Here is a 27,797-nt window from a genome sequence, read left to right as displayed (position 1 = left end):
AAATCAGTGCATTAGGGCACTCAATATGTTGTCACTAGAGAAATAATGAATTCTCCATGAAAGGGATTTCTAAAGGACAATTTTAAAAGGGGCCGAGAGGAAATATGAAAAATAGTAAGCCTAACAATGACAAGCAGAAGGAAAAAAATTAATGAGGTCAAGTTGAAAATATAATTTAAGATAAAAAGCCTCATTGAACTCTTCCTGCTGTTCTACTATAACAGAATGATATAATCAGCTTGCTTGATCTCTGGGATAGATTCCAACTCACGGAAGCTGCTTTAGCATGAAGAAATCACATATAAAATGCTTCTGTTAATAAGGAGTAGACATACACTATCTTATATTTGTGTATTTTAGGATAGAAATAATTAAATTTTACAATAATAACATTTTAAAATTTATTTTTAGATCTATATACCATAAGGCTGCCAGAAATCCTTGATTTCTTCATGTAACTTGATACTAATATTTTAATTAACTTTTTTCTTAAATCTGATCAAATCTTTGTTAATCAAATAACTATGAGATTAGTGATTAATTTGATTAATAAGAGTGATAATTCTAATAATCGGTCTATATTTTCACCACAAGTTTCTAATTTTGTTTTAGTTTCAACATTAAAATCCCTTGCTCCTTGAAATAGAAATAAAATCCCTGCCCCCCTCAACCAAGTTTCTGAGTCAACTTTTTCCATAAAAAATCACTAGCATGCAGGTACTTGTGTATTTCCATAAGCAAAGAAGGATAATGGCTAAATTTAATTTTCTGTAGCCCATACTGTGGTGCTGGATAAAATGCTTGAGAGTTCCTTGGGTTGCAAAGAGATCAAACCAGTCCATCCCAAAGGAAATCAATCCTGAATATTCATTGGAAGGACTGATGCTGAAACTAAAGCTCCAATATTTTGATCATCTGATGCAAAGGGCTGACCCATTGGAAAAGCCCCAGATGCTGGGAAAGACTAAGGGCAGAAGGAAAAGGAGTCACAAAGGATAAGATAGTTGGATGGTATCACTGACTCAACGACATGAATTTGAGCAAACTCCGGGAGATAGTGAAGGACAACGAAACCTGGTATACTGTAGTCCATGGGGTCGCAAAGAGTCAGACATGACTTAGTGACTGAACACCACCAACAAGCCCATATTGGGCTTCCCTGGTGGCTTTGTGGTAAAGAATCTCCTGCAATGCAGGAGACACAGGAGACTCATGTTCAGTCCCTGGGTCGGGAAGATCCCCTGGAGGAGGGCATGGCAATCCACTCCAGTATTCTTGCCTGGAGAATCCCACGGACAGAGAACCCTGGTGGACTACAGTCCATAGGGTCACAAATGTCAGACATGATTGAAGCAACTGAGCACACACACAGCTCATATTAAAAACTGTTTTCTTATTTAAAAATATAAAATTATACTATAATATTAATATGCTTTTCCAAACTCTGTACCTATTCATCTCTTTTTGAGAGTCACTTTATATAGAGGCCTAATTTGGTCAGACTTCTCCAGAAAAGAGCTGGGAATTGGATCAGAAGTTTTTAACCCAGCCTCTAGTATGCCTGCAAAGAGTTGGACATGACTGAGTGATTGAACAACAAGCAATATGGCCCCCAATGATCCCTGTTGCCAGGTATGTGAGTCCCCTGTAATCTCCTCCTACACTGTACAGGGTGGTCTGTGTTAACCACAGAATATGGTGATGATATATGATTTCTGAGATGAGTTTATCAGTATACCATAGCTCTTGTTTGTCTACTCTCTCTGTCTCTCAGATCATTTACCCTCAAAGAAGCCAGTTTCCATGTGATGAGCAGTCCTTGTGGAAAGGAACTGAGGCCTCTGACCAACAGCCAGGAAGGTACTGAAGCCTACTGGCAAGAGCCACAGGCGTGAGGTAGAAAGCAGATTCTCTAGACCTAGTCAACCCTTCAGAAGACTACAGCCTCGGCCTACATCACGACTGCAACCTCATGAGAGACACCGAATCAGAATTACCCACCTAAACTGCTCTCAGACTCTTGATCCGAAGGAACTGTGTGAGATAAATAAGTCTTTGTTATTTTAAGTTTGTTATGAAGTGACTGATAATTAACACATACCTGCTGGTGTTCTGCAACCCAGTAGGTATAGTGATAAAGAGAGTGATACCTTTCTACTGCCAATAGGTATGTTATCTGTCTCGTGTAGTAGAATTGGTCCAATGTGGTTGTAGAACCAGGATATGGATAATTCCCTCCTTTTCCTAATGCAAGTCTATGCCTGCATGTGTGAGTGTGTGCTAAGCTACTTCAGTCATGTCCACTCTTTGCAACCCCATGGACTGTAGCCCATCAGGCTCTTTTCTGTCCATGAAATTTCCCAGGTGAGAATACTGGAGTGGGTTGCAATTTCCTTCTCCGTGGGATCTTCCCAATACAGGAATCAAAACTGCATCCACTGAGTCTCCTGCACTGGCAGGTGGATTTTTTACCACTGTGCCACCTGGGAAGCCCATGCCTGTATAAGTTACATAATTAAAACCCAAAGTAAAAAAAAAAAAAGACTGATTTATTGTGCCCATGGCGTTTTTACTGCATATACTTTATAAATAATCCTTTGAATAATATTCAAAATGGAAAGTTAAGGCTATGAGAGTTTTACTAAAATTTTCATTCTATTAAAATAAGTAAGTTCATAATGCTAACCTACATACATTGCTTGCAGACCTCATGATTTTGAGATTTATAAGAATTTGAATAGTTGGCACTAATGAACACTAGATGAATAAGTGAGTGATCTAATTTACTGTACTACTAGGTTATATTTTAATATTGGAGAGGAATGTGAAAACAAACGATCAGAACAAATAGCTATCAGTCCTGTATAAATAACAAAATTACATGCTGTAGCCACATATCTAGATACTGCTATATTCTCTAAGAGAACAAGTTTATAGAAAACACTTCATCTAGGTCATGTTAGTAAGAAATCAAATTCATTAGAAAGAGAATGGATCCTGAGGCTTCAACTTAAGTCATCTATGTTGGTAACCCAGCATCCATTATAGCCCTGATTTTGTCTATTCCAGGAGAGGATAGGGCCAAAGATGATTTAATTCTTTGGATTCCAAGGAAGGACTTCATTTTCATCCTGGCAGGTGACAAAGGAAGCTGAATCCTGGGATCAAGCTCATCTGATACATTTTCATGTAAAGACATGACTCACACAAAGAGCAGAAAGTGTAAAAACTGAAGTGATATGATAATTATTGTATGATAAAGCAGATAGACTATGGAAATCCTCTGAGCTTCCTCTGAAGAACCCATCTAAATTATCAAATCTAAATCCAGGGGCAAAGCTCCACAGTTCCTCTAGCCTGCCCTCCCTTGGAATTCTGACTGCTGCATGCCATCCCTAAATTCACAAGCTACTGTAGAGAACTAAGACCGGCCCAAGTTGGAGACCCCATATTTCTCAGCATCAAGTAGTCCAGTCACCTACCCATTGTTGGTCACATTGTCCTTCTTCTTTAAGGGACACAGCTCTGACTTGGACTGCCTCTACTTAGGGTACTGATTAAGAAACTGAAAAGACTTGGCAGGGATAGAGAAGCAGCGTAGTAATTGCATTTCTCCAGTACAGAGTGAGTACAAATATACAAATTCTTCCAGAGTCACATTCACATATGTAAGAGAGACAATGTTCGGACATATCAGTCATATGACAATTGAGTTCAGCTTCTTCTTTTGGCTGTCACTTCCCTGTACACAGCCCTATTTCTTGGGAAGTCATGCCAGGCTGGTCTTCATGTGGAGTTGGCCACTGATTGGACCAGGTGTGGAGTGGTGTGGTATTTGACTCATGGATAACCAACCACTGAGCTGGCCAGTAAGCTATAATGGTCACTACAAGAGAAGTATAAGAGCACCACTGGGCTTCAGGCAGAATAATACCTTTTTTTTTTTTTTTTACAAATGTGCTGACACACATATAAGAGTATTATTCTTTCTCAAAGCTTCTATTTTTCAACTTTCTTCCTTCTCTCTGTATCTTATATGCCATGATGAACCAGCCTTTAGTTGACATATACATTATTCTAGAGCATAATATATAGAATCAGACATATTATTGGCCATACTAGTTGAATAATGTGAGCAATAGATTTTGTTTTTCATTGACAGACAATAAATATTTCTCAATGAAAACTGTTAACTGAGAAGTATCTCCTTAATTTGGATACACATATTTAAAGCTTTGAAAGAACTAGCCTTTTTTCTAAAAGAATACTTTTTATATGCCTTATCCTAAAACTAGTTTTGTGTAGATCAGCATGCTATTTCTGAAAAGAAAGCTTACTCCAATTAATATTTTAATAAACCATGCACTAGCTTTTTTAGTTAAAATTATCTGGATAAATGAACATAAGCATAAAACTATATTAATAGGAGCAGAAATTAGATACCCAGGAAAAGCTACCACATTAGGTTGGTTAGAATATCGAGACATGTTCATAGTGTGCTGCTCCAGTAAAATTCATATGTCTACATCTTGGACACATTATTATGTATTTTCCTGAACATGGTAGCTGTTTTCCTATCACTGAGCAAAGAAAGATCCAAGTAATATTAGTCTTTTCATTCTCACTATAGTAATCTAGTGAAAAAAATAATATTCTGGGCAAACATTATAAATATGTTTTACTGTGTACTACAGAATGTTTGCATATCTTAAAATCTTCAATACTTTCTTTCAATAGCAAAACAAATCAGGTCAGATATCATTAATTAGCTTTTTGAAAACTCAATAATTAATCTAGCTAAGAGTTACTGCTCCTTTTAACAGATTATTTTAATATGAGAACATTTGTGACATACAATAACATAAAATGGTAGTGAATAGGCATAGTAATTATTTTGATGGTTCTGTCTTGAACACCTTCTTTGTGAATATACAAAGTTACTTTAGATGTGTAAATGAATCCTCTGCTGTCACCATTGAATAAACAGTAGATTTTTACACAAAATACCTTCATATTTTCATTTTTACCTATCCAATTTCCTTTTTAAGAATGCTTTATCAAGGTCCTCTTAAAATGTTAGGATAAGAATTCCAAAGCACATCAAAATCACGGTGCTGATTTTCCAAGGAAAGACTGTTAAAACTGACACAGGGTTGAAAGAGTCACAGACACGGACTTTTAAATATGAGAAAAATCTTATTAAAATGGTGGTTTCTATTAGGGATGCTGACAAATTTAACTGATCTGGAACACAAGGTTACAGTTTCAGTGACAAGTAAATTAAAGGAAAATCAGATATTCTATAATCAATGATTTATCTTTTCGCCTCTTTTTTAACCAAGGAATTAAATCCAGCCCCTGTTAGTTTAGTTATCTATGATGTGCAAGGCAGACATGATCCATTGTGGGCCCACTGTGAGTGACAGCATGAATGACAGCCTTTGCCAGTCAAAGCCGTGATAAGGACTGGGTTCTGAGAGAAGCTCCTATTTGAGAGCCATCTGCATTGTCCCAGCCATCACTTCTGGCAGGAAGACTGATTCCAAGATAAGAAGGTGATGGTGCTGAGCTTATTTCAGAGAAGGATCTCAGCAAACTAGTCAATGCCATCTGCATTTAGAACAACACTCATCAATCTGACTTCTTTCTTTCTTCCTTTCTTTCTTCACTCTTCACTGAATACTTCCAAAGCTTCATTACATTTTGTGTGCTGCCAAAGACAGACTCTCAGTATTCAAGAGCAAACAAAACCAACCCAAACAAAAACGTGGAAAAGATCTGAGAATAATGAGAAGGCAGCAGCAAGTGGGCCTGTGAAAGATTCTATTCTGATGGGCTAAATTTGGTGAGATGCTAGCAAAGGCTGTGTTATAGCCTCCCAGAGATTCAAATGCTAATTAAGAGGCAAAGGTTTACCGGAGTCTTCCAGAGAAAAGGATGGCCTTTGCCCAAGAGGTGTGCATAACTGAAAACAATAACAAAAACACTATCACTAGAAGGTTAGACATGAAGTTATGCAATAGGGTACTTGTCAGCAACTTGAAAGCCCAGTGGAATAGAAAGAGGGAAATTTCACTTCAGACTAGGTTGTGGAATGTTTAATTGTTCAAATTCTCAGTCTGTTTGCTAATTTCCACTTCCAGACCATTTCTTTATCTGCCTCTTCCCTCACCACCTCTTTGGAGGCTTGTTACTCATTTCTTGGTCATTTCCCTTGAAATTAGCTGTGGGCCCTGTCTTCCTTGTCATACAAACTTTACCTAGTCTTGATAATGTGATCAGCAATCAGACTTATCTACCCAACTTAATAGACCCTCAAGTTCTTGGCCTCCTTATCTCAGATGATTTTGCCTTTCACAGTACCTCAATATACTTTCTTTGAATCATACTCAAGATTTATCAACAGAATCTGCATTGTCTCCAAATCTGAAATGCAAACATTCCACCCTGGAATCAAAGTTTCCTATCCTTCTATCTTCCCTATTCAAATAGTACCCTCTACAACATTATGGTCCCCAGGGTACTAGACCCAAATTTTCATCTTCTCTCACCTTCCCCCTAGTTTCATTCTCCAACTTACAGCTGGCTAATTATTATAATTATACCTTCATCTACATGGTTTCTCTCCTTGATTGTACTTTCCTTTCAAAACTCAAATTCTAGAAGCTCACAACCATTTGCTTTCTTTTTTTTAAATTTAAATTTATTTATTTTAATTGGAGACTAATTACAATATTATATTGGTTCTGCTTTCTTAACATTCCTTTCTATTGAGTCAGTGAATGTAGCTGGAGAAAATTATACAACCAAGACTACTGTTTACTTTAACTTCATTGCCTCACATCTCAAATAGACTCAATACCATTCAACAGTTCCTCCATTTTTATCAATTAAGTTCACTTTCCAATATCTGAGATGACAATTGTGTATATTATCCTCTCTCCTTTCCAACTCCACTCCGATTCACAGCTCTTATTTTATTGTGGAAAAAAAAATTACCACAGCCAAGTTCCTGATCTGCAAATTCACTGATAAAATAAATTTTCACATATTGAGGTAAAGGGATACATAAGTTAACTTGAATTTGATGCTAACTAGAGCCGTCTTTAGGGCCTATCAAACATACATAGTACATCTGTTTTAATTATTAAAGAAACGGGCACACTGAGCAGAAGTAAAGAAGGTCCATGTTAACAATTAAGATTAAATGCTCCCTTCTCGGGATGCAATGCTGGCTCTCCTTCGATAAGATTTTCTTCCCGGTTCCACAGCCATAATGATTCACTATGTATATGCTGTTGTTTTTTTTTTTTTCCCCCCCCAAACCTTGAAGAACTGTGTCCTGACTTGTGTAATGTTCTTTGTTCTGACTGTGCTGAAAACCATGCTTCTCTAGAGCAGTTCCTCAGAGAAATATGGAAAGCTGGGCTTTGGGCTGCTGGACAGTATTGCTTTGAATGTTTGTTTGTTTTTTTTTTCCCCACTCCCAGATGGACCAAATACTCCTTGATTTTTCTTTTTCCAATAATAAGAATAGGAACTAAAACAAATGGAAGTTTACTCCAATGTATTTAACACTGTACTAAAAGCTTACATGAAAGAGATTTTAATTCTCTCATCAACTTTATAAAATAGGTACAATTAGGGCAAACCAGAGGAAATTGGCTGCTGTTGTTATTTTCACCATATATGATGTATACACTTGCAATCTTATATGACTTAACATGGAACAACAGATTGGTTCAAAATTGGGAAAGGAGTATGCCAAGGCTGTATATATATTATCACCCTCCTTATTTAACTTAAATGCAGAGTACATCATGCAAAATGCTGAGCTGGCTAAATCACAGCTGGAATCAAGATTTCTTGGAGAAATATCAACAACCTCAGATAGGCAGAATACTAGAGTGGGTAGCCATTCTCTTCACCAGGGGATCTTCCCAACCCAGAGACCCAACACAGGTCTCCTGCATTGCAGGAGGATTCTTTACCATCTAAGCTACCAGGGAAACCTAAGAATACTGCAGTGGGTAGCCTATCCCTTCTCCAGGGGATCTTCCCAAACCAGGGATTGAACCAGGATATCTTGCATTGCAGATAGATTCTGTAACAGCTAAGCTACCAGGAAGGTACAAAAAGAGAGTTAAAAAGCTGGCTTAAAACCCAGTATTCAAAAAACTAAGATCATGGAACCTGGTCCCTTCATGGCAAATAGATGGGGAAAAATGGAAGCAGTGACAGAGTTTATTTTTTTGCACTCCAAAATCACTGCAGCCATGATATTAAAAGATGTTTGCTCCTTGGAAGAAAAGCTATGACAATCCTAGACAGGGCATTAAAAAGCAAAGACATCTACTGACAAAGGTCCATATAGTCAAAGTTATGGTTTTTTCAGTAGTCATGTATGGGTGTGAGAGTTGGACCAGAAAGAAGGCTGACTGAGTGCAAAAGAATTGATGCTTTCGAACTGTGGTGCTGGAGAAGATTCTTGAGTCCCTTGGGTGGCAAAGTGATCAAACCAGTCATCCCTAGAGGATATCAACCCTGACTATTCATTGGAAGGACTGATGCTGAAGTTAAAGCTCCAATAGGTTTGGCCACCTGATGGGAAGAACCAATACACTGGAAAAGACCCTGATGCTGGGAAAGATTGAGGGCAAGAGGGGAAGGGGAGCACAGAGGATGAGATAGTTGGATGGCATCACTGACTCAATGGACATGAGTTTGAGCAAATTCAGGGAGATAGTGAAGGACAGGGAAGCTTGGCATGCTGCAGTTCATGGGGTCACAAAGAGTCAGACATGACTTGGTGACTGAACAACAAACGATGATTTAAGCCAATTTTAATATCTTTAATTTACAGATGAGAATACTGAGGTACAGAGAAATGAAATTGATTACCAAAGGCTTGTGTCACACTGTCTGTATGGCTCAAGATTTGAAAAGATAGCACTAAGAATGGTACCTTGGGAACACTTGAAATGTCAAGATAATCCTTTTTCCTTATAATAAAAAAGTTACATCAATAGTAACTCTTGAGTTCTGCAACATTAGGTTATCAATGGTTCAACTTGTTCAGATTTTACCAGATAATTTTTACTTTTTCATACTGATAATATTCACTATGCTAACTTAGAAGCATGAAAGAAAAGTAGTTTTTTAAACAACACATAATGAACCTAAATTACTCATTTTTACTGAAAATCACACAACAAAGTATATTTAAATGGTCTATCTTACCTCCTAAGGAAACCTGAAAAAGCACCTTATGTCTCTGTATGCTATATTCTAAGATTAAGCAAAGTCCTGGCCTCCAGGTAAAGATTGGGTATAAAAGATTATAGGGGAGTATCATTAGGGGTTAGGTCTGAGCAATTTGAGTAAAAGTGGTATTTGACTTAAGTGATAGTTTAATCTACTAAAATATTTTCTTTGCATGATGATTTCATTTTATATTTTCTCATAAGTTTAATGGAGTTGAACTTGTATAAAGAACGCCAGATGAAGCAACATTTCCTTAAAGAAACTAGAAAAGAAATTTAATCAGCAATTAAGAATCTCATTTTGCCTGTTCTTAGTAGTCATTATTTTAACATTATTCAAAGATGATATTAAAGGGAAAAAAGCACACTAACATTACATTACTACACACACTCACACCAAAAATGACAACAGATACATTTATTGTCATGAACAGTGTGCTGAAATGACTTTTCAAAACATGATTAGGGGATTGATTAAAAGTGGCTAAGATGGCTGAATTAATTCCACTAGCTACCATGGGATTTGTCAACACATGCTCTGACCAATATATACTCTGATGAACTTTCCTTTTTAACCACATAAAGTGGAAAAAAAACATGTTAGTGTATTAGCACACATGAAGTACTAGTACAGAATGTATAGGTATTAACATTGGCTTTAGCCAAGTAAGAGTACACAGGCCTCTCTTAAATATAATTCCATATGCTTTGGAATGAATAGGCAAAACATAGGTAACTAGGATTGCTTCAAGCAAGGCTCCCTTCTCTGATGCCATCAAAATGAATGAACATAAACCTATACTACCAAATAAGTAGCAGAGGGTGCTATCAAGAATGTGCAGTAGATTCCATATGTTTACTTGGGATGAAGAACTTCAAAGGTGAAATGGAGGCGAGGAGCAAGTTCAATACCTAAGAGGACAACAATCATCTCAAGTTCATCACAATGGTTCCATTCTGCTTACTGTGTCCAAATTTGCTTGAGCTGCAACCATCAATGAGCTTTCCATGAATGTTGCTCCCTGGAGTACTGTTGATAATACTCTTTACCTTCTGGCTAAATAAAGAATAAAAGCCTCACTTCCAGTGCCAAAAGAAAATTCACTTGGCTCCACCTAAATGCTCCCCATGATGGTGTCCTATCTTCCCGGGCCTCATAAAATTCAAGATTTGCTTTCAGTGCCAGGCATATTTTACCCTTCCCTGGAGGGAAGATAGCTATAAGGAAATAGTAAGTCCATCAGTGAAAGAAGCCCCGTTCTTTATGCTGGTGGGCTCTTATAAACATCTTGGACATAAGTTTTCAGAGGAGATCCAGACAGATATAAGCGGAATTTTGAAGCTAACCTTTTAAAACAAACTTGAGCTATGTATAACAAACTCCCCAAACTTTAGTTCTCTATTTTTAAATCATGTTTGTGTGTCTATATCAAGTAATATTTTTCTGAACACATTTCAGCTAGTATACAACCATCAAATGTCAAGTAACATTAAGCAATCTTACTCTACATTTTGTACAATACTAGTGGCTCTGATAAAAGGTTAAAAACAACCATATTTATAATTGGAAATTAGATTTTGCTTTTAGATTTACTTCCTATTGTTCATTTTAAATGCACAGTTAATACAGTTGGATAAACCTTCTTCCTGTCTCTGAGCCCGATTAAATTCATTTTGGATTTATAATCATATTTATTAGATTTTTCCATATTTGACTCATATAGTATAGTTTTTTAAATATCAGCCACGCCTCAGTATAGACAGAAAAAAATGCATTTTATTTCAGTAATCTTAAAGAAATACACCTGAATGCATAACTATATATGAAGAAGGATATGTAAGGTAGCATAAATATACATATACATCCTATATATGCATGTATTTTTATGTATTATATTCATATATATATGAATATGAAGGCTTCCCAGGTGACTCAGTGGTAAAGAATCCATCTGCAGTGCAAGAGATGCAGGTTTGATCCCTGGGTCGGGAAGATCCCCTAGAGAAGGAAATGGCAACCCAATTCTGTTTTCTTGCTTGGGAAATCCCATGGACAAAGAAGCCTGAGGGTTATATATAGTCCATGGGGTTGCAAAAGAGTCAGATAGGACTGAGCGACTAAATAACAATAGCATGTATATAGAGAGAGCAGTTTAACATTATTTTATAATCCCAATTATATACCATGTGATTTTCATTTTCAATAATGATACTTTTGAGAGGTAGTAGTTTTGAAAAGATTTTGAGCTTTGTACCCACAGAGAGCTAAAAGATAGTGGCCATTTCAATCTTGAAACCCTGGCCTTATCCACTGGTTCACAGATGGGCTGAGAACTTACAGGCTTTTCAGTGTTTACCTTTCTCAAGCTGCACGAAAGTTTTATTCAAATTGTACAGACCTCTCAGTTTGATTGATGCTCACAGCTGCAACCACTTTCCCAAAATTAAAGCAGTGGAATTCAAGGAACACACTCTACAGTGATAAGGGTTGCCCTTTACATTTCAAAAGATGTGCTACAGTTTGGGTGTCTTAGGCACAGAGGTAGAAGATTTAGCAAAGAACATCAAAAGTGCAGAGGAGCCTGGACTTTACACCATGGATTAACTGCAAAAGAAAAGTCCCTTAAGAAACAAGCTGCAGAATGATGTGTGCAAGCTTCCTGCCAGTCAATACCAGCTGGAGGAAAGCAGGGGTCTAGGAACAGAGAGAAATTTAAAAATAGTCTGAACAATGCAAGAGCAATACTACACCTACCACCCTGATTTAGCAAAGTAGAATATATACTGAAATTGGAAAAGAAAATGTCATCTCTTTAATAGAACAAAATCAGGAAACATAAAAATAAAGTGGGATTGCATCTTCAAGAGAAATAGAAATTATAAGCAACCATATTCCTTTGGAGAGAAACTGATTGAAAAGATAGGAAAATAAATAATCAATTTAGGCACTCAGGCCCAAATAACACATCAGTCTTGTTTGTTTTCATTTACACACTTATAATCAGAATTTAATTAAAACATTAAAATTATTTGTCCATGTATTTTAAGAGGGCCTGAATATCCTAAATTGTATATCAAAATAGTGCAATTTATTTTAGCAATTCATAATTTATTATTTCTTTTAAAATTTCAATTACAGTCTGCTTTTGTGAGGAATTCTTTGCATTCTCGTTTCAGCTCTAGGCAGGGAGGTGTATTGCCTTGCCTGGTTCATCTGGTTAGGGCTGTTTTGGATTCATGAAGGAAAATATACTGGGTAAAAGATAATTGCATCAGAATTACACTTGACTCTAATCACAGGTGATCAGAACCTTCTGATGCCCTTGCCTTGTTGAGGATCGGGTCTGCTAATCCTGAACCTACTTGCCTTTTAATCCTTTGCTGCTTGGTCTTGCAGTTTGACCTTATTTCCCCAGTTGCCTAACATCTGCACTGAACAATATATATATTTTTCAACTTGTGGATCATTTTAAATAGGGAGTGGTGGTTGTGAGGTCAATTTAGTGGATCATAACCAGAAAATGAAATTGAATAGACTAGATAGAAAATATAAAAGTCCATCAGCTATAATAACAGCAAAATATGGTTAGGTAAGCTGTGTATATATTATGAGGTAAATGTATTACTGTTAGTTATGGTCTAAAAACTTTGAAAATCACAACTGTAGAACATTTATCCATGAAATCAGAATGTCAAAAATACCCCCAACAGAATTATCTTAGGAAACTTTTTCAATTTTTCTGATAACATAATTATTATATTCAATTTCTCTAACACACACTTTGAAACTGCTTATTTTTTTGTCATACTGTATGCCCTACATTAGGAATGATAACATTTGCTAAAATGTATTTTTTGGATCACTTAGACATTTTATATTCACAATACCTAAACTCCAAAAATAACGTTAACTGAGACAGATCAGTCATTAGACTCTCAAGCAAATGAACTTTGGCAGAAACTCTAACCACGGTCTTGAGCATTGCTCATCAGCTAACCTTAGGTAATTTTTCTATTAAGGGACCTCCATCCTCTCTGGCTCAGCACAGTAGTCAACCTTCTCCCTATTGATATGAGTTTGTTGAGATGATTTACTAAGTCTTGATCTCCTCTTCCCATCTCATTTCCTCAGAGACTTTATTCTTATATGCCTTTAAAATCTATTATTATACTGTTCATAATGTTTCCATTACAGAAAATAATACATATAATACATCATAATCATTGATGCATACCAACTTATTTTGGTTCCTTTTCAGAAAAATTTCCAAATTGTGCCATGCTAAACACATTGGTACTTCATAAAAACGTTCATTTCATACATAAGGTTTTCTAATTTATGAAAGTAAGGATTAAATGCCACTGAATCATCATATGATGATATGGTGTTTTCTTTATTTTTAAGATTAAATATTAATTTTTCACTGAAATATTTATTTTAATACTACCATATAGTAGAAAAATAAAAGTAATAATCATGCTATAATACTTGAAATATTATTTCACAGATATTTACAAAATACATTCAAATATCCCCACAGCTGATCCTCACCTTAAAGAGAGATATTTGCTCTACTATATTAAATTATAAAATAGGGACACTGGAGAAGAGTATCTTGAACAGTCCAGTACAATAGAAATTCTATGAACATACATGAGAACTACATTATAAAACTTGAAATGTTAAATTTTCTAGTTTTCACACTAAATAAAATATATTGCTAGATTTAACACCAACAATTCTAACAATACATTTTATTTAACTCAAAAGACTCATGTCTGACTCTTTGCGATCCCAAGAATTTTCTAGGCCAGAATCTTGGAGTGGGTAACCTTTCCCTTCTCCAGGAGATCTTCCCAACCCAGGGATCGAACCCAGGTCTCTTACATTGCAGGTGAATTCTTTACCAGTTGAGCCAGAAAAGTAACCCAAGAATACTGGAGTTGGTAGCCTATCCCTTTTCCAGTGGATCTTCCCAAACCAGGAATCAAATCAGGGTCTCCTGCATTGCAGGCAGATTCTTTACCAACTGAGCTATCAGGGAAGTCCAACAATATATTTTATTTACTCAAAATATTGTCATATCAGCATGTAATCAGGATAAAAATTAATAAGTTTGTGAAATCCAGCAAATCTCTATTCAGACATGTACTAATTTAATTAGTCAAACAGAGGGGAGAGACAAGACGGTGGAGAAGTCGGTGGACATGGAATACATATCTCTCCACAGGATGCATCTTCAGATGCAGAAGATCTCGCAGAGCACCTGCTGCCAGCTGGCAGGAGTTCCTGACCACTGGAAAGGAATGTACAGATCCATGCAAAACTCAATAGAACAAAGGAAGGAAAGGGAAAAGAGGAGGAAATTTAGTGGGACCAGACCTGCACCTGGGGGCTGGGGAAGCTAGAGCAGGGGTGAATCCCCACATCAGGGCAATAGATTAGGACAGGGGAAAGAATTTGAGGCTGTTGAAGAGTGAAGCAGCTGATCAGTGACAGTCTAAATGGAGTGAAAACCACACAGACAATCTGTGCCACAGCCCTTTGTACCCTGGACAGGAACACAAGTCCATAAGAATGTGTGGCAGTTGGGAGTTGGCGCATAGGGACTGGAGAACAATCCCAGGGCGAAGACTGCTATTGACTGTGGGGAGATGGCCCATGGGACGGGAGGGAGGCGATCACAGTGGGGAATGCCTTTAGAGGAAAGCCAGGAAGCATGGAGGCAGGGTGCTAATGCTAAGTCATGCGCAGGGGGTGGAGTCATCACTGAAGCCTCTCTCCCCCTGTATGCTGAGGCCAGCAGCTGACTAATGAAGACTTCAGAGAGGGTGGCCCTTTGAGTGCCTGATGCACTGAGCAATAGGGAAGGATCAGAAAAGGAGATCCTTTGAATGCCAGCTGCCAGAGCCTAGAAAAAGATTCTAATAGTTCCAAATCTCCTGTGTCTGTGGCCACTGGCTTCCCTGTGCACTTGGCACCACGAGGGTCTCTGCAATCCAAGAAGCTCTGCCACCTCCATTCTCAGTCCTCACTGGGACAGGCCCAGGTCCTCCAGGGAAGCTTCAGGAGAAAACTCCGAGGATGACCCATAGCAGGGGTGGGGATAGAGCTACAGTTGAGCTCTATGGGTGGAAGGGCTAAGGAAGAGTATTGAAAAACTTTCCACTATTTGTGCAAACTACAGATTAAATCCACATGATCCACCAGCTAGACTCTGTGTCTATGGCATATATAAAAGGACAATGAGAGCCCCCTCCCAACACACACACACACACACACACACACACACACACACACATACACACATACACACAATCCTAGCTCTGGCAACTGTGGACATGGAGGCAAGAACACACAGGAGTAGGGCCAGATTAGAGTCTGAGCAGGTCCCTTCAGCAGGTCCAGAGACCACCCTACCTCCCAGTATTAGAGGGGCTCCTAGTAAGGTGGAGGTAGCTTATGAATCTGGTTTTAGAAAAGGCAGAGGAACCAGAGATCAAATTGTCAACATCTGCTGGATCATGGAAAAAGCAAGAGAGCTCCAGAAAAACATCTATTTCTGCTTTATTTACTATGCCAAAGCCTTTGACTGTGTGGACCACAATAAACCGTGGAAAATTCTGAAAGAGATAGGATTACCAGACCACCTGACCCACCTCTTGAGAAACCTATATGCAGGTCAGGAAGTAACAGTTAGAACTGGAACAACAGACTGGTTCCAAATAAGAAAAGGAGTACATCAAGGCTGTATATTGTCACTTTGCTTATTTAACTTCTATGCAGAGTACAACTTGAGAAACGCTGGGCTGGAAGAAGCACAAACTGGAATCAAGATTGCCGGGAGAAATATCAATAACCTCAGATATGCAGATGACACCACCCTTATGGCAGAAAGTGAAGAGGAACTAAAAAGCCTCTTGATGAAAGTGAAAGAGGAGAGTGAAAAAGTTGGCTTCAAGCTCAACATTCAGAAAACTAAGATTGTGGCATCTAGTCCTATCACTTCATGGGAAATAGATGGGCAAACAGTGGAAACAGTGTCAGACTTTATTTTGAGGGGCTCCAAAATCACTGCAGATGGTGATTGCAGCTGTGAAATTAAAAGACGCTTACTCCTTGGAAGGAAAGTTATGACCAACCTAGATAGCATTTTAAAAAGCAGAGACATTACTTTGCCAACAAAGGTCCGTCTAGTCAAGGCTATGGTTTTTCCAGTAGTCATGTATGGATGTGAGAGTTGGACTGTGAAGAAAGCTGAGTGCCGAAGAATTGATGCTTTTGAACTGTGATGTTGGAGAAGACTCTTGTAAGTATCCTGGACTGCAAGGAGATCCAACCAGTCCATCCTAAAGGAGATAAGTCCTGGGTGTTCATTGGAAGGACTGATGCTGAAGCTGAAACTCCAGTAATCTGGCCACTTCATGCAAAGAGTTGACTCATTGGAAAAGACTGTGGTGCTGGGAGGGATTGGGGGCAGGAGGAAAAGGGGATGACAGAGGATGATGAGATGGCTGGATGGCATCACCAACTCGATGGATGTGAATTTGAGTGAACATCAGGAGTTGGTGATGGACAGGGAGGCCTGGAGTGCTGCGATTCATGGGGTCGCAAAGAGTCGGACAGAACTGAGTGACTGAAGTGAACTGAACTGAACTGATTTAACTTTGCTTTCCTATTTTTTCCTTTCAGTGTTTCACAATTTTTCTTAGTTTCTTTTGTTTTCTTTGCTTTATTCCTCAGTTGGCTCTCTGCTCTGGTCTTGTTCTCTCTTTTGGTGATTTTTTTTTTTTTTCAATTGGTTGATATTATTTTTAGTTTCCTTTACTTGCAGGGTCACTCCCTTGTACCTTGTTTTCTTAGGATTGTTTTGGCTTTTGTTTTGTGTGTGTGTGTGTCTGTGTATGTTCCTTTGTTTTATTTCTACTTGTCTGATTTTGCATTTATCATTTGTCTGGGGTTCATGTGTTTTTCTAGTTTTTTGTTTGTTTTGTTTTGTTTTGCTTTTAATTTTTTTTTTGTTAAGCTTTATTTCCCCCCCCCACCCCCCTCCCCACAACATCTCTCTGGGTCATCCCCGCGTATCAGCCCCAAGCGTGCCATATCCTGCATCAGACATAGACTGGCAATTCAATTCTTACATGATATTATACATTTTGTTTGTTTTTTTTTGTATGTTCATTTAAATGCCCTTTATTTTCATAACAAATGGCTTGTGGTATCTTGATTCCCCAATGAGATACTGGGCCTGAGTCTCTGGGGTGGGAGCACTGAGTCCAGGACACTAGACTTCCAGAGAACTATTGAGCCCAGGGGGTATTAATTAGTGAGAACTCCCATGAAGGCCTCCACTCGTATCTAAGACCTGGCACCATCCAACTTCTGACAGCATACAGCACGGGACACCTCACCCAAACAACAAGCAAGCTAAGAACACAAACCAAATCATCAGCAGATGGGATTCCCTCGGACACCCTGAAAACATCACCTCACACAGTCCTGCCCATCAGAGGGAGAAAAAAAAACCCCACCTCCTCCCACCAGTATGCAGGCACAAGGCCCTCTCAATATGAAGCCCATCAGAGGGAGAAAAAAAAACCCCACCTCCTCCCACCAGTATGCAGGCACAAGGCCCTCTCAATATGAAGCCTACAAAAACTGGACCAACCTCATCCACTGACAGCAAAGACCAAAACCAAAAGAAAACATGACCCTATAACCTGGGGAAAGGAGACCTCAAACACAGTAAGATAGGTAAAATGAAAAGACAGAGAAATATGGTGCAAATGAAGGAACAAGTTAAAAATTTCCAAGACCAAATAAACAAAGAGGAAATAGGCAAACTACCTGAAATAGAACTATAAAAATGTAGTAAAGATGATCCAAAATCTTGAAAATAGAATGGAGAAAATGCAAGAAACAGTCAATACATTTTAACATGGACTCACAAGAAAAAAAAGAATAAGTAAATAAATGAGCTACACAATTACTGAAATTAAAAATACTCTAGAAGGAATCAGTAGCAGAATAACTGAGGCAGAATGGATAAGAGAGCTGGATGATAGAAAGGTGGGAATAACTGCTGAAGAGCAGAATAAAGACAAAAGAATGAAAAGAATTGATAGTTTCAGAGACTTCTGGGACAATATTAAATGCACCAGGATTTGAATTCTAGGTGTTCCAGAAGAAGAAGAGAATAAAACTATCTGAGAAAATCTTTGAGGAGATTATGGTCAAAAACTTCCCTAAATTGGGAAAGAAAATAGTCAGTCAAGTCCAAGAAGAACAGAGAGGCCCACACAGGGTTAATCCAAGGAGAAACATGCTAAGACACATATTAATCAAACTAACAAAAATCAAACACAAAGAGCAGCAAGAGGAAAGCAACAAGTAACATTCAAGGTTAACAGCTTATTTTTCAACAGAAACTCTGCAGGCCAGAGGGAATGACAGGATATATTTAAAGTAATGAAAGGAAAAATCTACAACCAAGGTTAGCCTACCCAGAAAGGATCTCATTCAAAACTGATGGAGAAATCAAAAGATTTATAGACAAAATTTAAGAGAATTTAGCATCACCAAACCAGCTTTACAACAAATCCTAACGGGGCTTTTATAGGCAGGAAACACAAAAGAAGGAAAATACCTACAACAACAATTCAGAAAATGTCAATAGGAGCAAATATATCAGTACTTACTTTAAATGTAATTGGATTAAATATTTCAACCAAAAGACACAAACAGGTTGAATGGATATGAAAACAAGACTTGTATATATGCTGTTTACAAAAGATCCACATCAGACATAGAGACACACACAGGCTGCAAGTGAGAGGATGGAAAAAGATACTCCATGCTGATGGAAATCAAAATAAAGCAGGGGCAGCAATTCTTATATCAGACAAAACAGACCTTAAAATAAAGAACATTATAAGAAATCAGGAAGGACACTATATAATAATCAAGGGTTCAATTCAAGAAGAAAACATCACAATTGTAAATATTCATGCACCCAACACAGGAGCACCTCAAAACATAAGGCAAACATTAACAGACATAAAAGGAGAAATTGACAGTAACATGATAATATTCCACTTAAACCAATGACCAGATCATCAAAACAGGAAATTAATAAGGACACAAGCCTTAAAAGATACATTATAATAAGTGAACCTAATTGATATATTCAGGTCATTCCATCCAAATGCAGAACAATACACTTTCTTCTCAAGTGCATATGGAACATTATCCAGGTCAGATCAAATCCTGGGTCATAAATCAAGACTTGGAAAAGTTAAGAGAATTGAAATCATATCCAGCATCTTACCTGACAACAACTATATGACAGAAAAAAAAAATCTATTACAGAAAAAAAAAATCTGCTAAAACACAAACACACGGGGATTAAACAATATTTCTAAATAACAAACAGGTTACTGAAGAAATAAAGTGGGAAATCAAAAAACAAAAAATACCTAAAAACCAATGACAATGAAACACAATGATTCAAAACCTATGGAATTCAGCAAAAGCAGTTCTAAGAGGGAAGTTTATAGCAATACAATCCTACCTCAAGAAACAACAACAACAACAACAAAATACATCTGACCTTATACCTAAATCAACTGCAAAACGGAACTAAAAAACCCCAAAGTTACCAGAAGGAAAGAAATCGTAAAGATCAGAGCAGAAACAAATGAAAAAGGAGTGAAGTGGTCATTTAGCAAAGATCAGTAAAACTGAAAGCTAGTTATCTGAGTTGACAAACAATTAGCCAGACTCATATAGAAAAAAAGGGAGATGTCTTAAATAAACAAAATTAGAAATGAAAAAGGAGAGGTCACAACGGACAGTGCAGAAATATGAAGGATCATAAGGGAATATTCAGTTCAGTACAGTCACTCAGTCGTGTCTGACTCTGTGACCCCAAGAGCTGCAGCACACCAGGCCTCCCTGTCCATCACCAACTCCCAGAGTTCACTCAAACTCACGTCCATCGAGTTGGTGATGCCATCCAGCCATCTCATCCTCGGTCGTCCCCTTCTCCTCCTGCCCCCAATCCCTCCCAGCATCACAGTCTTTTCCAATGAGTCAACTCTTCACATGAGGTGGCCAAAGTACTGGAGTTTCAGCTTTAGTATCATTCCTTCCAAAGAACATCCAGGACCGATCTCCTTTAGAATGGACTGGTTGGATCTCCTTGCCGTCCAAGGGACTCTCAAGAGTCTTCTCCAACACCACAGTTCAAAAGCATCCATTCTTCGGTGCTCAGCTTTCTTCACATTTCGACTCTCACATCCATACATGACTACTGGAAAATCCATAGCCTTGACTAGAAGGACCTTTGTTGGCAAAGTAATGTCTCTGCTTTTCAATATGCTGTCTAGGTAGGTCATAACTTTTCTTTGAAGGAGTAAGTGTCTTTTAATTTCATGGCTGCAATCACCATCTGCAGTGATTTTGGAGCCCCTCAAAATAAAGTCTGACACTGTTTCCACTGTTTCCCCATCTATTTCCCATGAAGTGATGGAACCAGATGCCATGATCTTAGTTTTCTGATTGTTGAACTTGAAGCCAACTTTTTCACTCTCCTCTTTCACTTTCATCAAGAGGCTTTTTAGTTCCTCTTCACTTTCTGCCATAAGGGTGGTGTCATCTGCATATCTGAGGTTACTGATATTTCTCCCAGCAATCTTGATTCCAGCTTATGATTCCTCCAGCCCAGCGTTTTTCATGATGTACTCTGCATATAAGTTAAATAAGCAGGGTGACAATATATGGGCACCTATATGCTTCCCTTGTAGCTCAGTCAGTAAAGAATCTGTCTGCAGTGCAGGAGACCCGGGTTCGATCCCTGGGTTGGGAAGATCCCCTGGAGAAGGAATGGCAACCCACTCCAGTATCTTTGCCTGGAAAATCTCATGGACAGAGTAGCCTGGTGGACTGCAGTCCATGGAGTTGCAAAGAGACGGGCATGACTGAGCGACTAACACTATATGCCAATAAAACAGACAACCTGGAAGAAATGGACAGATTCTTAGAAAACTTTAACCTTCCAAGTCTGAGCCAGGAAGAAATGGAAGTTGTGAACTAGCCAATCGTAGGCACTGAAATTGGAACTGTAATAGAAAATCTCCCCAAATACAAAAGCCCAGGGCCAGATGTGTTCACAGGAAAATTCTATCTATTCTATGTTCAGAGAATAGCTAATGCCTATTCTTCTCAAACTCTTCCAAAAATTGCAGAAGAAGGAACACTTCCCAACTCATTTTACGAGGTCACCATCACCTTGATAACCAAAACCAGACAAAGACGTTACACATGCACACACACACACAAGAAAATTAGAAGAAGGAAATGGCAACCCACACCAGCATTCTTGCCTGAAGAATCCCATGGACAGAGGAACCTTGCAAGCTACAGTCGATAGGGTCACAGAGTTGCACACGACTGAAGTGACTGAGCATGCACACAAGGAGCTCTAAGATGTTTCAGAATGTTGCATGATGACTATTTTTAGGGTCTATTTTGTTGCTTTTTTAAAAAATATATATTCTTCAAATTATTAACAAAAAAAGAAAATTAAAGGCAATATCACTGATGAACATAGATCCAAAAATCCTAAACAAAATTCTAGCAAACAGAATCCAACAATACATTAAAAGGATCATAACTCTTGACCAAGCCAGGCTTATCCAAGAGATGGAAGGATTCTTTGGGCTTCCGTGGTAGCTCAGCTGGTAAAGAATCCACCTGCAATGCCGGAGACCCTGGTTTGATTCCTGGAACAGGAAGACCCCTGGAGAAGGGATAGGCTACTCATTCCAGTAATCTTGGACTTCCCTGGTGGCTCAATGAATCTGCCTGCAATGTGGGAGACAAGGGGTTTGATCCCTGGGTTGGGAAGATCCCCTGGAGGAGGGCATGGCATCTCACTCCAGTATTCTTGCCTGGAGAATCCCTATGGACAGAGGACACTGGTGGGCTATAGTTCATGTGGTCACAAAGTGTTGGATATGACTGAGCGACTAAGTACCACACAGCACAGCAAAGATTCTTCAATATATGCAAATCAATCAATGTGATAAACCATATTAACAAATTAAAGGATACAAATCATATGATAACCCCCACAGATGCAGAAATAGCTTCTGATACAATTCAGCACCATTTGGAGAAGGCAATGGCAACCCACTCCAGTACTCTGGCCTGGAAAATCCCATGGATGGGGGAGCCTGGTGGGCTGCAGTCGATGGGGTGGCTGAGAGTCAGACACAACTGAGCAACTTCACTTTCACTTTTCACTTTCATGCATTGGAGAAGGAAATGACAACCCACTCCAATGTTCTTGCCTGGAGAATCCCGGGGACGGGGGAGCCTGGTGGGCTGCCGTCTATGGGGTCGCACAGAGTTGGACACGATTGAAGTGACTTAGCAGCAGCAGCAGCACTCATTTATGATAAAAACTCTCCAGAAAATTGGCATAGAAGGAATCTATCTCAACACAATAAAGGCTGTATATGATAAATCACAGCAAGCATTATTCTCAATGGTGAAAACCTGAAAGCATTTCTTCTAAGATCAGGAACAAAACAAGTGTGTGCACTCTTGCAATTATTATTCAACACAGTTTTGGAAGTCCTAGCCATAGCAATCAGAGAAGAAAAAGAAATAAAAGGAATCCAGATTGGAAAAGCAGATGTCATGAAACTACACATAGAAAACCCTAAGATACGATCAGAAAATTACTAGAGCTAATTAGTGAATCTACTAAAGTTGCAGGATCCAAAATCAATACACAGAAATCCCATGCGTTCCTACACAGTAGCAACAAAAAAATCAGAAAAATTAGAGAATCGATCCCATTCACCACTGAAATGAAAAGAATAAAATACCAATGAATAAACCTACTTAAGGAGAAAAAAGAGCTATAATCAGAACACTATAAGACATGGATGAAAGAAATCAAAGATGGAGAGATATACCATGTTCTTGGATCAGAAGAATCTGTATTGTGAAAATGACTATAATACCCAAAAAAATCTACAGATTCAATGCAATCCCTATCTAATTACCAACGGCATTTTTCATAGAACTAAAACAAAACTTTTCATAATTCATATGGAAACATAAAAGACCCTAAATAGCCAAAATAACCTTGAGAAAGAATAATGGAGTTGTAAGAATCAACTATGCTGACTTCAGACTATACTACAAAGCTACAGTCATCGAGACAGTATGGTACTGGTACATAAACAGAAATATAAACCAACAAAACCAAATAGAAAGTCCAGAGATAAACCCATGCACAGATGGGCACCTTATCTTTGACAAGAGAGACAAAAATATACAAGGGAGAAAATACAGTCCCTTCAATAAGTGGTGCTGGGAAAATTGGACAGCTACATGTAAAAAAAATGAAGTCAGAACACTTTCTAACACCATATGCAAAAGTAAATCCAAAATGGATAAAAGGCCTAAATGTAAGACCAGAAACTATAAAATTCTTTGAGCAAAACATAGGTGGTACACTCTTTGACATAAATCACAGCAAGATCCTCTATGACCTTATGTCCTAGAGTAATAGAAATAAAAACAAAAATAAGCAAATTGGACCTAATAAAACTTTAAACATTTTGCACAGCAAAGGAAGCCATAAACAAGGTGAAAGGCAATCCTCAAAATGAGAGAAAATAATAGTAAATGAAAAACTGATAAAGGATTAATCTCCAAAATATATAAGCAGCTCATGTAGCTCAATATCAGAAAAACAAACAACTCTATCAAAAAATGGGCAGAAGATCAAACAGACATTTCTGCAAAGAACACATACAAATGGCTAATAAACACATGAAAAAATTCTCAACATCACTTATTATTAGCGAAATGCAAAGCTACAATGAGGAATCACCTTCCACCAGTCAGAATGGCCATCATCAAAAGTTCTACAAACACATGCTGGAGAGGATGTGGAGAAAATGTAACCCCTTTGCACTGTTGGTGGGAATGTAAATTGATATAGCCACTATGGAGACCAGTATGGAGATTTCTTTAAAAACTAGGGATAAAACTACCATGTGACACAGAAATCCCACTACTGGGCATATGCCCCAAGAAAACCATAGCTGGAAAAGACACATGTACCCCAGTATTCATTGCAGCAATATTTACAATAGCCAGGACATAGAAGCAACCTAGATATCCATCAACAGATGAATGGATAAAGAAGTTGTGGCACATAGATACAATGGAATATTGCTCAGCCATGAAATGAATGAATCTGAGTCAATTCTAGTGAGGTCAATAAACCTAAAGTCTCTTATACAGAGTGAAGAAAGGCAGAAAGAGAAAAACAAATATCGTGTATTAACACGTATATATGGAATCTAGAAAAATGGTACTGATGAACCTATTTGCAGGTCAAAATAGTGACTCAGACATAAATAAAAGATTTATGGACAGAGTGGGGGCAGGAGAGGATGGGATGAACTGAGAGAATAGCACTGAAATATATACATTATTATATGTAACATAGATAACTAATGGGAAATTGCTATATAACACATGGAGCTCAAATTGGTGCTGTGACAACAGAGAGGGGTGGGATGGAGTGTGAGGTGGGAAGGAGGGAACATATGTATATATACTTATAACCGACTCTCATTGTTTTAGGGGAGAAATCAACACAACATTATAAAGCAATTATCCTCAAATCAGAAATAAATAAATATTTAAAGATTAGTCAAGCAACCATGCATAGCTAGTGACTATTCTACTATAGAAGTTACAGATCTATAAGGTAACTATGTGTTTTGATTTATAGGAATATTTACCATAAAGTTCTTATAAACCAGTTATTCTTAATGGATGCATCTATGTAAATTGGTGGCTGGATTATAGTAATCTGTGTTTACAACAGAAACATAATAATACCTTTCTGAAATCATAAGACAAACAATGTACCTGATGGATACATTAATCCTCAATTAAAATATATTCTTCATATAATTTATAACATTTCTATTTTTTCATGATTTACAAAAAGCAAGACTATTTCAGTAGCCTAGCAAGTTGAACAACTATAGAGTAAACAGTAACCTCTTTCCTGAATTTCAAATATGGCCTAATTGTTTTAAAAAATTGTTTTACATATAAATTGGCATAGTTTTTTTTGTAAAACATGTGTATAAAGTGAGATATAAATAAAATGATTAAGGAAATATATAAGAATTTGCTGATACTTGCAAAATCCCATGCAGAAGAATAAAAGAAGAAAAAATTAGATCATTTTTATTTAGAGACAAATTTTATTTAAACAATCTTTCTAGGTTATAGTATATTATGACAGAGTTTTATAAATAGCTGTAATGAAAAATCTTTTTTCATGTATTAGTGAAGGTATCATCTTTAAATAAATAATTCATGGAAGTTTAATTATAAGGATATGGATATCTAAAATAGCTAAATACTTAGAATTCAAAAGAAATAAACCTAATCAGTTTTGTTTATAAACAGTCATACAGCTAAATTTTTGGATAGTGTGTTAATAACATGCTTTCTGTTTGAGGTTAATAATATACTATAACAAAAAAATTCAAGTTAACCTTCGTTTCCCTGGTAGCTCAGCTGGTAAATAATCTGCCTGCAGTGCAGGAGACCAGGGTTCAACCCCTGGATTGGGAAGATCCCCTCGAGAAGGAAATGGCAAACCACTCCAGTATCCTTGCCTGGAAAATCCCATGGACACCTAAGTCTGGTGGGCTGCAGTCCATGGCTTGCAGAGTCTGTCATGACTGAGTGACTAAAATTTTAGAAAATTAATATATATCATACCTCTATGAAAAATTTTATATCTAGATTTATTAATAAAATATAAAAAGTATGTCACTATAAAAACTTGCAGATAATGCTGAGGCATTTTATAATTCCTTATTAGAAAAGTGAAATTTAAATATTTAAACTATAGTATTTGTTGCTGAATTAGTGACATTTTTGGATAGCAAGTAATTTTATAACTGATTTAAAGTATATTATCATTTCAATTTGTATGAAAATTTATCTTATTCTTGGTTTATCATAACCTTGGTTATGATTATTTCTTGCTTTTGTTTGCCTGAACAATACAATAAGAAGACCCATCTCTTCATCTGGCAAAAGATATTACTTTTTTATCTTCTATTTACCCTGGTAGCATTCAATTTCAATAGCTTCATTACTTTTAGACTTTACTCTATTTTATTGTTCTTTCATCATATGCTTTCTTAGATGACTATTAATCTCAACTAAAAGTCTTACATAAATTTCAAGAAAAGGATCAACATTTTCACAAAATACTAAGAAAGTTAAAATATTTGTATTTTTTTTCAGTTGACTTTGATTTTTCATTCCAATAATAATAAAGAATTATTTTATTTAGATATTTCCTTTTTAAGGCATAGTCTATTCATAGAAGATTGTTTCAGCATCACCTAACTCCTGTCAATTTGAAGTTGCAACTAAGATGCAAACCTTGAGGGTAAAGGAGAGTGCTTTATCCTGCTGTACTTAAAAGAAATGCAATATTTTGATAAGATCCAGAAAGTCCTAAACAAAGTAATGTGACTACTAATCTAGCCATCTTCATCACTACTCAACAGAATGGAGAAACACTTTTTTTTTTTTTTACTGCATTGTCCTTGTTTGTCCTCTGCCATGTTTTTCATTATACTAGCAATGAAGTAGATAACTATTTTCAAATAGAGTCCTCATTTAAAAAACAATATTTTTTCATGATTTACAAAAAAAGATCAAATTCCAGATTCTTTTAAATAAGAATGTCTCTAACTGTAACAGAGTTAACATTTCCAAAATGAATTTAACACATTTCACAAATGCATTTATTTTTAGCAAATGAGCATCAGCTATACATTTGGAGTACATTTTTACTACGAATTTTAAATTGCCCAATAGGCAATCCCCAAAGTTTAGTTACAAAATTTTTAGTAAAAGGCAGCATTGGTGGATGAGGCATGTAATAAAGAGCTTGTTTTAAATACATAAATTTGGATTATCTTGCAGGCAGGATGAAGAGGCAGTTCTATTCATTTATAACTATATCCACCTGCATGAAGATAAAACTGTAAGCTTTCCAACCAGTCATTCCAACACCATTATTCAAATTAGAAGATTATAATAATTCTAAAGTGTTCTTGGTAATGAGACTATGTGTGTTCATAGAAATTAAAGTTTACCATGTAACATTTATATATGTGATCAGTCTTCTTATATATTTACCTTCTAAGAAAATCTAAGGCAGTCTATTATTTATTTAAAATACAATACTGAGGGCATATTGCTGCTACTGCTGCTGCTAAGTCGCTTCAGTCGTGTCCGACTCTGTGCGACCCCATAGATGGCAGCCCACCAGGCTCCCCCCGTCCCTGGGATTCTCCAGGCAAGAATACTGGAGTGGGTTGCCATTTCCTTCTCCAATGCATGAAAAGTGAAAAGTGAAAGTGAAGTCGCTCAGTCGTGTCCGACTCTTAGCGACCCCA

The 27,797-nt window shown here is 37.3% G+C and overlaps 1 protein-coding gene and 2 long non-coding RNA genes across 3 annotated transcripts in view; 2 read left to right on the top strand and 1 right to left on the bottom strand.

Moving 5' to 3' along the window:
- PDZRN4 (PDZ domain containing ring finger 4) overlaps positions 1-27,797 on the bottom strand; it is a 416,014-nt gene that overhangs the window by 247,325 nt on the left and 140,892 nt on the right. The window lies entirely within an intron of this gene.
- Positions 9,876-10,692, top strand: LOC120857767. The gene is made up of 3 exons (XR_005719734.1): positions 9,876-9,885; positions 10,517-10,520; positions 10,606-10,692. It is a non-coding gene; the product is annotated as an uncharacterized LOC120857767 (long non-coding RNA).
- LOC120857766 lies at positions 15,846-22,855 on the top strand. Its single transcript, XR_005719733.1, has 3 exons — positions 15,846-15,858; positions 18,928-18,932; positions 22,709-22,855. It is a non-coding gene; the product is annotated as an uncharacterized LOC120857766 (long non-coding RNA).

The sequence above is a fragment of the Oryx dammah genome, unplaced genomic scaffold (assembly GCF_014754425.2).
Source record: "Oryx dammah isolate SB20612 unplaced genomic scaffold, SCBI_Odam_1.1 HiC_scaffold_29, whole genome shotgun sequence".
Lineage (NCBI taxonomy): Eukaryota > Metazoa > Chordata > Mammalia > Artiodactyla > Bovidae > Oryx > Oryx dammah.
This window is presented reverse-complemented; position numbering and strand designations above follow the sequence as displayed.